Here is an 8,477-nt window from a genome sequence, read left to right as displayed (position 1 = left end):
TTAGTTCATTTGAACCAAAGCATTTATCTCCTTAGGGTTCCCACAGCGCATTGACCTAACATCCATCATTGTTACATCTGTGTACAGTTTTTTCCTGCCTGAGACACAGTGAGCTTGAAGGTAAGGACAAAATCTTAGTTTATTCATGTCTGTAGGATTAAATACACAATTCAGAATATTCTATAATATTCTACATGTTCAACACATGTTTATTAAATAATGATTGTAAACTCATAGTTCATGGAAGAGACAAAAACAGGAAGTCTGATGTGTTTCAAATTCAGGGAGGTACAAGGCTTTAGTGTGTCACTCAAGATAAATTTTCATCTAGGAACACACCTCTTCCCTGTGCCCGCCTCGTTCTCTTTACTTACTTAAGAACAGAAACCTGGTTTCTAGATTCTGCCACTTGTTTTTTTCCATCATCATGAAAACAAGGGTATTCTCTTTCTTTGAACTGCGTGTGCTCACTTAAAAAAAAATTTTTTTTTTTTCTTGGAGTATAGTGGGCTTCCCAAGTGACACAGTGGTAAAGAATCCACCTGCCAGTACACGAGGTTTAAGAGATGTGGGTTCAATCCCTGGGTGAGGAAGATCCCCTAGAGTAGGAAATGGCAACCCGCTCCAGTAGTCTTGCCTGAAAAATTCCATGGATAGAAGAGCCTGGCAGGCTACAGTGCATGAGGTTGCAAAGAATCAGACATGACTGAGTACACACACACAAACACACACACATAATTGCTTTACAATGTTGTATTCATTTCTACTGTATAGCGAAGTGAATCAGCTATACATATAGCTATGCACATAGCTGAGCCACCAGGGAACCCCATATAAACATATACATATAACCCTTCTTTTGTGGATTTCCTTCCCATTTAGTCACCAAAGAGCACCGGGTAGGGTTCCCTGAACTATGCAGTAGCTTCTCGTTGTGCTCACTCTTACAACTAAATTTAAATACCATAGAAAGGGTCCTGATTGGTTTCTGCTCTTCAGTTAATCCTTGTCCAAGGCCCCAGCTTGTAGAGGGTGATCAGACCCCCTCCTGGGGAGGGCACCTGTGTGACAACTCCAGCAGCATGGTTATTCTATGAGGCTTTTGTAATCAGAACCTCTCTCTGAGGATAGTTTACTGACACTGGAAGTTTGTCATGGTTACAGAGCACTTTGATTTCACAAAAATAAGAGGTCTTCTCTGCTGAGGTGGCAAGTGCTGTTTTGTTTAATACAGATTAACTGGGGAAGAACCACAAGTTCAGTGTTAAAGAGCCAAGATTTCTCTCCCCTCGCTGAGCCAGCCTGCTCAGAAGATAGTGATACGTGTTTATAGTCACTAAGTTGAACTGAAGAGAAAGTCAAGCTGGAAGGCATTTGTCTTTCAAAACAGGCCACCAGAAGCAGGCTCCTGCTCTGTCTGCCCATAGAAGTCCTCATATTCCCCACCCATGGGTCCTCTTGGTAATAAACAAATGTAGCTAAGAATTTGTATTTGGCATATTTATAAGAGCCCGATCAATGTTACCTAAAAAGAAAAATAAAAACAAAAAGGTGACCAAATCTGAGTACTGGGCTTTGGCTTCAGTCAGTACAATGCAGGCAAGAGCTGGGGTCCCAGGCTCAGATTAACTTTCTACACCCAAGAAACAACAGCGATTATATCAACCTTGGAACCTCAGTGGGAGAGTCAGTGTTTAATGGAAAAGTGCTCTCCTCACTGTTCTGCCCCTGAGCCTGGAGATTAGATGTCTGTGTTGCTATTCCATACCTGACAACAGAAAATATATATATATAAATGACATCCAGTGCTGGCAAGAATGTTGTCCAGATAATACATCAAAATTATGGAGATGCTGTAAATCGGTACAAATCTTTGGGAAAATAATTTGCTCATAGATCTTAAAAGTCATAGAAAGTTTTCTACCCTCTCATTCCTGGAAATTTATCCTAGTGGGGGAAAAAAAGATCTAAAATTAGGATACAGCTTTGCAAAGTGGACTTATTGTAGCATTATTTTACAAACTATTATAGCAACAGGAAATATCCTAACCATGCAAGGATAAGAAAGTGTTAGACCATGGTCCAGCCACACAATAGAAAAGTATTTATCAATTAAAATTATTATAAAGACTGTAGCATGTGGGAAAGCACCTCCAAAGTGCCTGCTAGGGACCCGGGCCGTGAATGGAGGCAGAGGTATGCGGCAGCAGCGCTGGGCGATGGTGGGCATCCCTGGAACAGCCGCTTTCCAGCTTGGTGCTGACAAAAGGGTGCCAGCGATGCCTGGATCTCCTGTGGAAGTGCAGATACAGTCAAGATCCTCACCTCCCACCATGCCACCCCTTCCACCAATAAATCCCGGAAGACCCAAGCCCGTGTCATTCACTCCTACAGCATTGAACAATGGCATCAACCATTCTCCTCCCACACTTCACAGCCCCCATCACCACCACAAAGATTCAACAGCGGTCCTGCCTCTTCCACATCATCTGCACTAACTAACCAACAGTTGCCAGCCACTTGTGGTGCTCGGCAGCTCAGAAAGTTGAAACACTTCCTCGCCACTCTGCAGCAGTTTGGCAATGACCTCTCACCTGAGACGGGGGAGAAGGTGTGGACTCTTGTTCTAGCACTGGTCAACTCAACAGTAACAATTGAAGAATTCCATTGCAAGCTCCAGGAGGCTACAAACTTTCCTCTTTGTCCTGTTGTTATTCCATTCCTCAAGGCCAACCTGCCTCTGCTGCAGCCGAACTGCTGCACTGCCCTTGGGCTGCCAAGCAGACCCCATCCCAGTACCTTGGCTCAGCATGAACACCGTCTGCTCAACACAAGTACTGCGTCCCCTGCTGTCTCCTCTGAGCTGCTCATGGAAGCGCATGGAAATGGAAAAAGGCCCAGTCCAGAGAGGTGGGAAGAGAGCAGTTTTGAAAGAGACGCAATTCCTCCTGAACCTCCTGCCAAGAGAGTGTGTACCATTAGCCCTGCTCCCTGGCACAGTCCTGCCCTCACTGTACCCCTCATGAATCTTGGGGGCCAGTTCCATCCTACCCCTCTGCCTCTTCAGCACTACACCTTAGAAGATATCGCAACTTCCCACCTATATTGTGAGCCCAGAAAGATGATAGAACATCGAGAAGTTCGTGATAGACACCACAATCTTAGTCTAAATGGAGGCTATCAAGATGAGCTGGTAGACCACTTGACAGAAAGGGAATGGGCTGATGAATGGAAACATCTTGATCGTGCCCTCAACTGCATTATGGAAATGGCAGAGAAAACAAGGTGCTCCATGGCAGCCCTGTGGTGCTGTCAAGAAGCAGACCGTGAAGAACTCAACTTCTGGAAAAGATGATTCAAGGAAAACACAGATGAGGAAAACAGGGAGAGAGGTGGTCTCCAGGCAGCACAGTCCTGGGAGCGCAGATTCTCTCAGCAATGATTCTCCGCAGGAATTCAACAGTAGGCTGGAACAGGATATGTATCTGTGGAGTTTTGGAAAAAGACTGAAGCTGTGAATAAGGTGAAAATTCAGGCCATGTCAGAAGTACAGAAAGCTGTTGCTGAGGCAGAGCAAAAAGCCTTTGAAGTGACTGCAACCGAGAGAGCTTGAATGGAGCAGACAATAGCGGACATCAAACGGCAGGCTCCAGAGGATACCTTTCATAAACAAGCAGGAAGAGTCAACAGAGAGCTGCTGGAACTGTGGCCACAAAGCCAGTGAAACCTGCAGTGGCTGCAACATTGCACGATACTGCGGCTCTTTCCGCCAGCATAAAGTCCCCTTACAAAGGCGCTAGTACAAAAACCAGGACAAGAGGGCACCAGAAAAGAAAGCTATAATCTTATTTTTCTTATGAATACTGATATAAAAATAACAAATAAACTGAGCAATTGAATCCAGCAACATACTAAACAAATAATATACCATCGCCAAGTTGGGTTTATTCTAGAAACACAAGGATGATTCAGTAACAGGAAATAATCTGTTCATATAATTCTCCATATTAATAGATCAGAGGAGGAAAAACACATGATGTCATCTCAACATAGGCTGCAAAAGCATGTAATAAAATAAATATAACAGTTATTCCCAATTAAAAATATTCAAATTCTTAGTAAAATAGGAAAAATAGGTGTTTTCTCAATTACCTGTATATCTACACATACATATGTAGCTATATTGAGCTTTAGTTATTTAGAACTATAAGAATGCAGCAACAGATGAACTGATGAGTTCCTTAAAGACTAACAGAGTGCAATGACTATTTAAAGGTTCAAAGGCAAATCCTGTTCTGATCTTTGCAGATTGTACCTTTAGGTACAAGTTACTTTACGTCTATACTCATTAGAATGCTTTGAGCTGCAAATTATTCCCCTTCTCAATATTTTCCAATAGCTTTGCTTTATGCAGATAACAATTCCACATGTTCCATCAATCCACGTATTCTCACCATTGCCTCCTTCTTACCACCAATCTCCATCTCATTCACCTATACCAGTAATTTGGATTTTTCCTAAAGACATCCCAAGCACATTCCTGCCTTGGGACCTTTGAACTTGCTGTTTCCCCTGTCTAGAAAGTTTTTTCCTCAAATGTTTTAATGGCCCACTCCCTCACTTTATTCACTTGCCTGACCAAATAGCAAGCTTCTCAGATATATGACCCCCAATCAACACTTCCTGTCTTCTTACCCTGCTGGATTACCTGATATCATTCTATGTATTCATATGTGTACTGGTTTTTTTTCTGTTAATAGAAATTATGTTTCATGAGGATAGGCACTTTGACCATATTGTTTAGGACAGCGCCTGGCACATAGTAGCTGCTAAGTAGGCAGTAGGTTAAGTGAATTGTTAAAATAAAGAGGAAAATATGACTCACACATATTTAAACAATTAAGAAACTTATTATCTCACGAAGCTAAATCCCCAAGGTAGGACTAGGTCCAGGAAATAGTAAAGCTCTTTTTCTCTTTCTATGGAATTCTCTATGGTCTTCCCCTTTAGCACGCCTGCTTTATCCTTAGAAAGAGGCTGCCTGCACGGTCACAAGATGGCTGCAGCAGCACCTAGAGCAACATGCTCTCTCTTTCATGTCCATTTGAGAGAGAACAAGACTCTCCCTTTATACCGGTCAGAGTTCCCTCATGTTCACACATAACATTAACCATCATTCGTCACCCACTGTGAAATTAAAGTCCTTCCTTTCCATCTGATTGAGCTCCCTTGGTTCACGTGCCCACCCCTGACCAACAAGCGAAAAAGAGGATTGAATTCCAATTTTGGCCCACATGAATGAGGACCTATCCGTGGAGAAGGGCTAGAGTGAGCCTCTACTGTCTCACAATGGAGGAGTTTCAGGAGGAATAAGTAGGTGAATCCTTGTCCTAAACAGACAACCAACCATGAACTATAATCTCCGACTTCAGAGAACTCCCAAGCCCAGGAAACCCTTTCTGACAGAGTAACTAGCCTCTTGGGATCTTGAAACACAGTTAGAGCTGGACGTGGAACAACACACTGGTTCCAAATGGGGAAAGGAGTACGTCAAGGCTGCATATTGTCACCCTGCTTATTTAACTTATATGCAGAGTACATCATGCAAAATGCTGGGCTGGATGAAGCACAAGCTGGAATTAAGATTGCTGGGAGAAATATCAGTAACCTCAGATATGCAGATGACACCACCCTTATGGCAGAAAGCAAAGAAGAACTAAAAAGTCTGTTGATGAAAATGAAAGAAGAGAGTGAAAAAGTTGGCTTAAAACTGAACATTCAGAAAATGAAAATCATGACCTCCAGTCCCATCACTTCATGGCAAATAGATGGGGAAACAATGGAAACAGTGACAGACTTTATTTTCTTGGGTTCCAAAATCACTGCAGATGGTGACTGCAGCCACGAAATTAAAAGATGCTTGCTCCTTGGAAGTAAAGCTATGACCAACGTAGACAGCATATTAAAAAGTAGAGACATTACTTTGCCAACAAAGGTCCATCTAGTCAAAGCTATGGTTTTTCCAGTAGCCAGGTATGGATGTAAGAGTTGGACCATAAAGAAAGCTGAGTATGGAAGAATTGATGCTTTTGAACTGTGGTGCTGGAGAAGACTCTTGAGAGTCCCTTGGACTGCAAGGAGATCCAAACAATCTATCCTAAAGGAAATCAGTCCTGAATATTCATTGGAAGGACTGATGCTGAAACTGAAACTCCAATACTTTGGCCACCTGATGTGAAGAACTGATTCATTGGAAAAGACCCTGATGCTGAGAAAGATTAAAGGTGGGAGGAGAAGGGGAAGACAGAGGATAAGATAAGTTGGATGGCATCATTGACTCGATGGACATGAGTTTGAGTAAGCTCCAGGAGTTGGTGATGGACAGGAAAGCCTGGCATGCTGCAGTCCATGGGGTCCCAAAGAGTTGGACATGTCTGAGCAACTGAACTGAACTGATGTCTTGAGTAAAGTACCACTCTTAGACAGGAGAGCTGTCTCAAAACTTTTCTCCTGGGAGAGACTAAGCACTGGGGGAAAGAGAGTCAAATATAACCCTTTCTTGAGGGAAGGAGATGGAAACAGCAGTGCAAAACACATTTCACCAGAGAGCATTTTTCGCAAATCAGTATCAAAACATGAAGCATCTACAAAATACCATATTCCTCCACAGTAATTAAAGGTCATATCCTTCCTATTCAGGCAGTATGAAGAAAGGCAGCATTTCAACACAGGAGAAAGTATTTTGTCAGCAAAATCAGCCAGTTTGTAAGTTACTGAGAATATATCACCAGGCAGATACCTACACTCGTAAACCAATAGTTCCACTAAAAGTTGCTTTGATCACAACTCTGACATTAAGGTGATTTCCTAGCAAAGAGAGTCCCAAAGAGACATTGAAAAACATCTGAAGTATTGTCTACCATTTCAACAATGTTACAACATCCAATGTAACCTGCTACAAAAGCACAAATCAACTTCTAATGTAGCCTCCCTAGAAAATGTTTGATCATTTTTTACAGTGACTCCTTTTGCAGTGAGATGCTTTACATCTCATATAATTATTTTCTTTTTGATTAGCTGTTGAGTTGTCACTAACTATATTAAGCCATTTTGGGGTGAATATTTCACATGCCTTGAAAATGCTATTTTCTCAATATCCAATACATCCAAACTATTGTAAGCTGGCCTGCTTCTCAACCCTCGGCACTGGAGGCTGCAAACAACCGTAGCAAAGGCACATATTTTGTTTCTAACACAAAAAGAGTAAGGCTCTGAGTAAAACTTTCTTGCTTCTAATTATCTTGCAAGGGTATCTTCTTCAAAAGGGCTACTGTTTGCAAGACAGCAAAAAAAGACACAGATGTGTATAGCGGACTTTTGGACTCAGAGGGAGAGGGAGGGGGTGGAATGATTTGGGAGAATGGCATTGAAACATGTATACTATCATGTAAGAATCGAATCACCAGTCTATGTCCCATGCAGGATACAGCATGCTTGGTCATGGGGATGACCCAGAGAGATGTTATGGGGAGGGAGGTGGGAGAGGGGTTCATGTTTGGGAACGCATGTACACCCGTGGTGGATTCACGTCAATGTATGGCAAAACCAATACAGTATTGTAAAGTAAAATAAAGTAAAAATAAAGATTAAAAAAAATTTTAAAAAAAGAACATAGCTTAATCTTTGTAGGGTTAGAAAGGCTATAATTTCAGAATTAGAAAGTATTGAAAAAAAAAGGGCTACTGTTTACTCACATGACATGGGTCTAAATATTATCCAACATTTGTAAGCTATTTCATGAAAAAAACATCCACTAATTTTGTAATAAATGAGAGGGAATTAGAGAAGATTTGAAGACACCCAACATTGCCAGAAAATTTACTTAGCCAGAAAATTTGATACAAGTTGCCCCAGAACACAACCAGCAAGGGACAGAGCTGGAGAATCCAGCCCAGGTCTTCATCCTCTGTAACAGGGCTCCAGCCACAGGAAGGCTCGCCCCTCAGCCAGGCAGCCTCGTCCCTTTCTGGTGTACCCTTCTGTACACATAGTGGGCTTCTGCTCATGTGCTACAACAAGGCACAAATTCAGCTCTAAGTTTTCTTTCATCCAAAGAGAACTCCTAGTGAAGATTTAAACATCCATAAGAGATATACATATATATCCTATAAGGATATATACAGAGATATCCAACCTAAAGTGGTTCAAAAGAATCACAGCTTTTCCTAGTTCAGATAGGACTGAAACTATATATTAGTAGAGAAACTAATCCCTAGGTCTGCTTGATTTTATCCGGCAGAAATCAGGGACCAAGTTCAGCCAAACTACAGAAAGCAGAGAGTCAGACTGAGGCAAGATTAGGAGGTTTCCAAGACTGCTCTGGGCTTCCCTTGTGGCTCAGTGGGTAAAGAATCCACCTGTGATGCAGAGACCTAGGTTTGATCCCTGGGTTGGAAAGGTCCTCTGGAGAAGGAAAG

General features: G+C 42.2%; 1 pseudogene; it reads left to right on the top strand.

The window, feature by feature from the left end:
- Positions 1-2,219: 2,219 nt before the first annotated feature.
- On the top strand, positions 2,220-3,800 carry LOC138096088 (protein CBFA2T2 pseudogene; annotated as a pseudogene).
- Positions 3,801-8,477: the final 4,677 nt, after the last annotated feature.

Source organism: Capricornis sumatraensis, chromosome 2 (assembly GCF_032405125.1).
Source record: "Capricornis sumatraensis isolate serow.1 chromosome 2, serow.2, whole genome shotgun sequence".
In the NCBI taxonomy this organism is placed as follows: domain Eukaryota; kingdom Metazoa; phylum Chordata; class Mammalia; order Artiodactyla; family Bovidae; genus Capricornis; species Capricornis sumatraensis.
Note: the sequence above shows the minus strand (reverse complement) of the source record. Positions and strands in the feature narration are given on the sequence as shown.